This window comes from Ictalurus punctatus, chromosome 18 (assembly GCF_001660625.3).
Source record: "Ictalurus punctatus breed USDA103 chromosome 18, Coco_2.0, whole genome shotgun sequence".
NCBI classification, from domain to species: domain Eukaryota; kingdom Metazoa; phylum Chordata; class Actinopteri; order Siluriformes; family Ictaluridae; genus Ictalurus; species Ictalurus punctatus.
In genome coordinates, this window is record NC_030433.2 from 11284911 (window position 1) to 11294452 (window position 9542).

Here is a 9542-nt window from a genome sequence, read left to right on the forward strand (position 1 = left end):
ACCCTGTATTTCTTTTATGTCTTTAGATTGCACATTTTCTTTTTTTCCACTAATTTATTATTTTTTTTCTTCGCCCTTTGCTCCATAATTTGCTCTTTGACAGCTACCAAGTGGGGAGGGTGAAAGCTACTATGCTTCCCTTCAGACACATGATGCCACCCACCCACATCTTTTTGATCTGCTGCTCATAGTCAGCTATACATTATCCTGAGCATTACCTTTATTATATTTAACACAACAGACAATTGCATCTATATGATGAAAAAGTTTAATACAAAGCTTTCATACTGTAAATCATCAAAAGATCTGGCTAGCTAGTCTAGCTCACTATGAAATGCCGATATCTCAGTCAATACAGAGGGGTTTTTTTTTTGTGATTGTTGCAGCCAAAATGCTTGATTTTGCTGCTGCTTTATTCAGAATTTGCAATGAAACTTGAATTGGTGAAACTGCAATTGCAGTAATTTAATTTGAACACATCTTTCTCAGTGATGTTTGTTGGTAAATGAGACCTTTTGCGGTAACTGTACTCATTTTCAATGCATGTGAATCGCAGGGGGCTTTGCCTGAAAGCAAGTTGTAACGATGTCACACAACACATCTTACCCCGAATCCACTGAACTGCAGTCATTTAGAAAAATCACAAGCTCCTCCGAATATTGCGGCATTTGCTTGATTTTGTGTCAATTTCTGTGATCGAGAAAATTGAGAAATCCTGGAGGGAGTGATATCTCCACGGAGTTTTAAAATCAGTATCAGAAAGAAACTCCGAATCAGAAACAGCTTTATTGGTGTATGTTGGTGTATGTTTGCACACACAAGGAATTTTACAGGTGCTTCCAGTACTTACATTAGCTCAAATAATTTGCAGATCATTATCACACTGGTTCATTTGAAGCATTATAAACCTGATAAATTGGGCCAGGGATGCTCATGTTTATTTTAATAGGGTCTTAATAATGATAATGAGTCTTTATTGGTCACATATACATTACTGCACAGTGAAATTCTTTTCTTCGCATAACCCAGCATGTTAGGAGGTTGGGGTCAGAGCACAGGGTCAGTCATAATACAGCGTCCCTGGAGCAGAGAGGGTTAAGGGCCTTGCTCAAGGGCCCAACAGTGGCAGCTTGGCAGTGCTGGGGCTTGAACCCCCAACCTTCCGATCAGTAACCCAGAGCCTTAACGACCAAGCCACCACTGCCCCCATGTTTCTCTGTAACAGTGATCAGAATGTAGCTAAGTTAAATATTTAATTAAATTCTATGTATTAATTTATTTATTACAAAAACACTCAAGTTCAAAATTCTGGCATGATCTGCTGCAAATGGTGTGTATCGATCAAAATCATAATGAGCACGTTACGTTTGCAGACCTTTATGGGGTCATGACAGGTGCAAGTGCTTAAAGCCTGTAGGAGAAGGGTGTAATGTGGTTATGTTGTTCCACAGTGTCTTCCTGTATGTGGTGGCTAAAGGACATGGAAAAAGGATGAGGAGAGCAGAGGAGATAATGGATGGTGTGCGATCTGTTTGGCCTCCTGATGCTGATGGATGCCTGTGGCACTTTCCTGCCTCATAATGCATAAACACACACACACACACACACACACAGGAACACAGTCATACATACACAGGCGCATCCCTGTCTCTGCATCTCTCTCACTTTTTCTCAGTCTTTTGGGAAAGTCACTTCCAGGAGACATATTTCTGTCCTCCTGTACAGACAGTGAAGAGGAGGTAAGCCTTAATCAAATTCAGAGTAAGAATCATCCGTCACAGCTTTAGACATCCATTCCGAAGAGGATGGGAGGGGGGAAGAGTGGGGGAGTGTGAGAGGGAGGGGGAGAAGGAAAGTAGAAAACGGTAGAGAGGACCAAGAGAATAAGAGGTACAGAAAGGAAGGAGTGTCTACAAGGTTGGGGATTGCTTTCTAATCAATAGCCGTCTTTTTTTTTTGTGTGGAAATCAAAAATTTATAAATCCTTCTCTAGAGCTAGTGTCTGTACTCAGTGGGGTTTTCCTCTTTGCTGTGCTGCCTCCATTTACTTGTCACCTGCGGCAGGCTAGACTTAACAAGCATCCTCAGTCTCAACAAGGTAAGAGTTCATTTTAAAGCCCTTGTGTGTCGCAATTACACTATTTGATCCTGCTGTAAGAAGCGATTGTGGAGTGTTTTCCAGCAAATATGCTTGCTGGGTTTCTTATGATAATTGCTCGTCTGTAATTGCTGCACTGAATGGAACCATGCTGAGATGAACAGATTTCTGCATTGTTCCTCACTGATTCACTTTTTACAAAATTCAGGTTCCGAGTCGAGTGATGGAAACCTTCTACATAGCTCTGTGACAAGCTCTGGTCACATTTCACTGATCTACATTTTCTGATGTATGACCATTAATAATGTTTGTCTGTTCCTGAATGGAATATTATCAAAAACAGGCAAAATGGGCATAGAAGATGAGTATATGAGTATATTGTTACTGGTTGTTTTACTAACTGATTACTTTGTAGATCTGTCCTTTTTTTAAAATATTGATAACTTGTTTTTATGGAAACTGACTATTTTACTTGCTGAGACTCCTCACTAGATATTCCATGGCCATCATTGATTTGTAAGTTTTAAAGTGAAATCCACTCCAGCACTTTAGATGACATTTTTTTTGTATGAGATGATGATCATTTTTGTTTTAAATGAATTCAGAAATTTCAAAGGTCTGTATCTCCTGTATTGCTTTATATTCCTAGATCTGACAAGAGGGTGTACAAACTTGGAGTTTTGGTATGGCTTCACTTAACCAAACATTCACAAGCTACTAGTTAATTGATGTCACAACTAGTCATATTGAGTAAGACTTTCTTAATGAATCAGCCGAGTACTCACTTTAAAATTAGCTGACATCACACTGGCTCGAATGATTCCTAGGAAGATCTGGAGATGGATTCTAGACAAGACAACACTGTTTGGGTTTAGATGGACTAACCCATGTTGTATATTATATAATATCAGCCTGTTTGTAAGGCGTGGATATTAATCCAAATAGAGGTAAAATCTCTGGAGTGAAAAACTGGTTCTCTTTTTATCCTTAAAGGAAAAAAAAAAATCCATCGTGCACACCAATATTTATCATTGATATATATATATATATACATTTGAGGTCTATTTTAGAATGATATTTTGAACTGACGCTAAGCTTTCATCTATACTTGTTTGTTTTCGTGTTGGTTAATGGTTTCAGAAATGACCTGCAATGCCTGTTGATTGGGAATTAGCCCTTGCTTCATCTCAACAGAAAGATGTCCTCATCTCTTTGCTCAAAATATGAATTGTGGTTTAATAATGTTTAATAATATCACTTCATGATAGCTTCCAGGTAATCTTCAAGAAGCTATATAGTGTATAATTGATTATTCCTCATCACATGAGAGAGAGAAACACATTGAGCTTTCAGATTACCAGAGAATATAAATCGAGAGCGTAACTCCGGTGGCAGAGGAAGTGGTGACAGGAAATGCATCCTGGAGCAACTTGGACTCTGTGGACATATATATCCTAGACCTAGAGAAGCATAGAGCGTTCTTCGGTTTGTCAGTCTGGAGGAACCCTTACAACCCAGGTTCTGCTTGTAGATTCCCACAACGTGTTTATACTATATAAGATGGAAAGTAGAACTGCGTTAAGAAGCTAAAAACCTACCTCTCTGAAGGGAATTAGAAAAAAATACAGTTTCATTCAAAATAACGGATAAACCTCGGAAAGCTAGCCCACTTATTACGTTACCTGGACCGCCCAAACTTTTAAAACTTGTCCGAAACACAAACTCCTGGTTCTTCCACTACACAGATAAAAACAATAATTATTTAGGCAGGGAAATCGTATTTTAAGATCAGGCAGGTGGCTTCTAAATGTGCCATCAAGGCACCATGCCTGACACCACTTCATCTGTCAGATTCCCATTGCCTTCTTGTTGCCATGGCAATACCGTCTGGTGATGCAGACTGTTCGAAGAGTGGTGGAGTAGCATTAGGCTCTGTTCCTTGGTTGGCTTTTGTACTGGTCATCAACCTGACATATCCACTGAATGGTTTTGTTGGCACAGCAGAGACAAAAGTAATGAATGCCAACTCTCTCGGATGTTTGATTTGTGCTGTGTGAGGAGGTAATTGATGGATGAGTTACTGTCTATCATTTTTTTGAATGCTGAAATACATACAAACCTCACCTATAGACACTATATTAACCTGATCAGTGTGACATGCCATTAAAATTTAATATTCAACTCTACAATGATTAACTAATTCATGAATTCATGACTTCCCTTTTGTAGTGAGGGTTTTTTCTTTTGGTCACAGAAACCTCCTGTTTACTTCCTGGTTTACTTCCGCTATGCTGAATGTTCATGTTACCACCTGTCGCTTGAGATTAGTCTCTCATTGTCTTGTTAGTCAATTTATAGGTATACTACAGTAATTGTAATGCACTATAGTACACTATGTCTCAATCATCGACTTGTTAATAACTTTGATACGATAAACGTACAGTCACTCCAATGAACCCTAATGAATTCAGAAATGACTCTGATGCTCATGCTCAAGTTCCTTTCTAACACACTTAGCACTGCTTAACTCTATAATATACAGTTATAGAAGAGAAATTATTTAGAATCGCACTATCTGGTGATGCCAAGATGAGGACATGTTCCCTTTTGAGTCTGAATTCTTTCAAGGTCTCTTCCTCACGTCATCCCAAGGGGTTTTTCATTGTCATCACCACCACCTCTGGCTTACTCACTAAGGATAAATAAAAATTTATATATACGTATTTCTGTAAAGATGGTTTGTGGCAATGCCCATTGTTAAAAGTGCTAGATAAATGAAATGGAATTTATTTGAAAATTATAATGAATCTGATATTATGCTCAATTTATCCACCCCAATTCGACGTATTTTAATGGAAAGGGACCACCACACAACCACTGCTGACCAGATATTTTTGGGCTTTGGACATTCTGAGCACAACAGTGACACTAAAATTATAATCACATTGTAGTGTGCGTAACAGTGGTACATGACAGAGGTAGAGCGGTCTGATAAAATGTCTATCACAACAACGGGGCTACACCTGGGGTATGTGGTAAGTTTATCTGATCCAAAGTCCATGAGTACAATATAGGTGAGTGTATATGTAAGGGATAAAACATGACAGGTCGTGCTGTGTTAGGCAAAGTTGATTATTTTTCAATAATTACACATTCCAAGGTGTTTTATTTGTCTTATACTACAGCAATACAGTTTCATAAAATCTTTTTTATTTATTAAAGTTTTGATTAATATTGTGGAACATCTGCAAGACTGTTACATATGGTAGTTATAAATAGTCATCCCTTCACCAGACTCCCCCCCCTCTCTTCAAGTTAATAAAATGTTTTAAAAATCGTGCATTAACATTATTTTATGATTTTTCATCCACCTGGACATTTTACTTGTTAGTAAAATGTCTTCCAATATTTTTTATACTTATATACACACACACACACACACACACACACACACACACACACACATATATATATATATATATATATATATATATATATATATATATATATATATATATATATATATATATATATATAGCAGATAGCCTTTAAGAATGGCTTTAACAAAAGAAGAACATATTTAAATCATTCTCATGGTTAGGAAGCTGTCGCAAGGTTGCGATGGACTCTAACGGGAAATATGGCAAACACATCACACACACGTCACTGTTGCCAAACTTATTAACAAATGAAAAAAACCTGGAAGTGCTGCGGACCAACCGAGAAGTGGATGTCCACCAATATCCACTGATGAAGGAACAACCGACATGGTGATGGCAAGACAGTCCCCTAGGTTTGGAGACTTTTGGGACGACCTGTATTGTCAGAGCTGCTGTTGTAGAGAATTCATTCAATTCAATTAAATTCAGTTTTATTTCTATAGCACTTTTTACAATGGACATTGTCTCAAAGCAGCTTTACAGAAATATCTTAACACAGGATACAGATTTTATGTGTGTGGATTAATCCCATTTGAGCAAGCCGGTGGCTCTTAAAACTCCCTAAGATGATATGAGGAAGAAACCTTTAGAGGAACCAGACTCAGAAGGGAACCCGTCCTCATCTGGGTAACAGCGGATAGTGTGAAAGTAAAAGAAAGTTCATTATGGTTTGTACATGAAGTCTGTTTGTTGAACTAGTCCACTGTTCACCAAAGGAGACCTGAGTGCAAACCTGCATGTGGTAATTGCAGTCTCAAGGCCATAGCAGCAACCGTAGTCCCAGCAACCACAGCGAGAATGTCTATGTGGAATTGAGGTCCAAAAATTCATCAACACATACTGACCATTCAGAATCGAGAACTCAACAGTGCTGTGGTATTCAGTCTTGTAAATGGATATTATGGATATTCTAATTACAATTAGTGGGTTTTTTTTGACAGAGTTTATCATCTTTGCTCTCAGACTTTACTCTTACAGTTTCTTTGCTTTGGACCTCAGTCTGACTGTTTGAATTAGGATCTAACCCTGTGATAAGGACTTTCACGTCGATTATTTTAACAAAAAGAGAAATCGCTACAGACTGCTGGCTATTTAGGGAGTATTAGTTGAAAAAAAAAGTCTAATGTGTATTACATATACAGTATTATAATAACATAGTCTGACACCAAGTATGCAATAAAAATTTTCATTCCAAATTCACCCAAATAAAGAACAACCTATGCTTGAGTCTTCGTTTAAAAACTTAAATAATATCGTTATAAAACGATATTATTCTCATGAACTGCTTCATGCAACATTAAAGAATGTTTTATATATCCGCTACACAAATCTTCCTCAGCCAAATCTTTCAGGTCACATGGCAATACTGGGATACGATGCAGGAGTGGTTCATAGTGAGTTCACTTGGTGACAACCATTCAATAACCACAACTGAAGACCTAATTAAACTGGGCTACCCAGACTTCCATTTTTTTTAGATGAATAGATACCCAATAATAGTGTTTTTTAATTCATTTTCTTTACAGAGAACTACCTGCTGGGACATCACAAGCATCAGAGCCTTACCTGATTGCGCTATATTTGAAGCCATGGAACAAGCAGAGAATAAAGTCAGTAGTTGGGTATCTGACGGTGTCATCTACTGTACAATTAAGTATTGTCTTTGCTTAAGTCGGACCTAGTCTATATGTTTTATTATATTGTTTCTGGCTTCCTTTTTTCTGCAACAGACCACCTCGCCACAAAAGCAGAATCGGTCCAAAAATCGATCCAAATCGACAGATGAGGTGCAGCAAGCAAAAAAGGTAATAAAGTCCAGTCTTACATTGCAGACACCATCCATATGTGCTCTCAATTCCACTGAATATCTAACATCTAACAAGAACGCAGTTAGGTTTTTGGTCAAATTGAATGAGATCTCTCAAGATACCCTGTGTGTGGTCAGAGTGTCAAGCCGTGTTTGAGAATAATTTCAATGGCTGTCCAGCACCACCTAGTGTGTTATGTTAAACTTCCCTTGCTATATGTGTGTGCCTATGTGTGAAAGAGAGAGACTACACCAGAGCATGCTTCTGAAATCTCTTTAATGTTCACTCTCATTAATCTTTTGCCTCTTGCCTCAGGCCTTTCACACACCACAGAAGTCTCTTCCAGCTAAACCAGAGACGGAGAAGTTGGAGGTAAGCCATCACACATTTATGGATTTCTGCCACTTTACAGAAAATAAAAATAATAACAGTTAAAAAAAAACATCACACGGACACAGATGCTGTTCTTGGACCTCTGTAAACACACCTTCAGCATTCTCAATCTTAGCCTGGAGCGGATTTATTCCAAGCCTTATGTCTGTCTGTTCTCCCTACCTGTGTGCTTTGGGCTAATGATGTGCCTGTCTTGCAGGCGGACACCGAGGAGCTTAGCGCTTCAACCGAGGAGCTAAAATAATGGCATCACTCAGACTGGGGTTACAGGAAAATTTACATAAATCTACAAAATGCATCTTGTTTATACCACTGATACCACTAATACCATGTCTTCTGCCATAAGATGTGTATTCTTGCATTATTCATTAGTCAGTCAAAACAATAAAACATATCACAATTCTGTTGAAAACAGCGAAAAGTTTGAAGGGATTTTTCCCCCTAACGCAGATCTTAGCCCTAGTCTAAAATTGTTGAGGCATGAACCCTGGATTTTATTTATTTATGACGATGAGTAAACAATCATCAGTGGATCCTGTCAAATGTTTGTCTGTAATATAAACTGCATAAATTCTATGCTTGTAATGATCTATAAAGCATTACTTCACAAACCTTTGGTAGTTTTTTTGAAAAAAAAAAAAATCTTTTCACATAATATTTTAGAAAGGAATATGATTGTTCCCATGATGAATTTTGGAACTATTACACCACCAGCGTTGTCATGTTGAGTGTTTAAAGCTTGACACTCCCCATGGTATGTTGCAATGGCCAATTATGAAGCATTATTGTTTTAAACTCAGGGATTATCCCAGCACCCTTTCAAGGCAAAAAGCAGTTTGAGGCTCTTGCAGGAGGTAAGTGAAGCTGTGAGGCCTGATAGGCTGTCAAGTCACACACACATCCTCTCACACACACACACACGCACACACACACACGCACACACACACTGAAAGCTCCTATCACTGGGACGTGGAAAGAATGACAGCAGGCAACTCAGAAACCTGTGGGGATGCCAATCGTTCCTTTCAGTTCGATATTATAAAAAGTGTCGGCTGAGGTGTTTGAAGTGAAATACGTGCATGGGTTGAGTAAATAAAAAATGGTTAAGTTCTCATTTCTGGAAATTATGTTTGGGACAAAGGCTACAGCTTGACCTTCTTTATAATTAACTTAACAGAAGCATTGTATCTTTCTCCACTGAAATAATTTCCACAACTACTACTTCCCCATTTCCTCACTATTATTCAACACCTCCTATCCAAGAGTCTACAGTGGTGGACCTGGGTATCTAGTGCAAAATTTCCCAGAAGCTATTCATAACAACAGCCAAGTTGTTCAGCCAAGAGTTCCTGCCAATTTTCAACGTTACACAATCACTTTTCATGTCATTTAGATGCAATTATTTCCCCATTTTCTCCCCAATTTGGTCACCTGCCAATCCCCACCGACCAGCCAGCTCTACTAACACAGGCTAACACATGTTTCCTTCAAGACATGTGAAGCTAAGAGACAGCTAAGCACATGTTTTTTTAAATGATTGTTCATATTGCGCAACACTGAGCAGCCTAATACACTTAGAAGTGAGAGATATCTGCCCTCTTCCACATATATGAGCTCACAGATTACCCATAGATTGGCTACTGTTGCAGTAATTACCATTATGCCATTCCTCCTACCCATCATCAGGGTTCAAACTCACAGTCTCCCAATGATAGGGCAACCACTCAGAAGCCAAATTCATTCTTGAATACATTTCTTGATTGACAATATGGAACAGGGGTCATAAGCTGCTGGACCATGGTA

General features: G+C 38.4%; 1 long non-coding RNA gene across 1 annotated transcript; it reads left to right on the forward strand.

Annotated features, from left to right (window-relative positions):
* The first annotated feature begins 1861 nt into the window (after positions 1-1861).
* On the forward strand, positions 1862-8329 carry LOC128635347 (uncharacterized). Its single transcript, XR_008398325.1, has 5 exons — positions 1862-2098; positions 7065-7148; positions 7269-7343; positions 7662-7718; positions 7939-8329. It is a non-coding gene; the product is annotated as an uncharacterized LOC128635347 (long non-coding RNA).
* The last annotated feature ends 1213 nt before the right edge of the window (positions 8330-9542 follow it).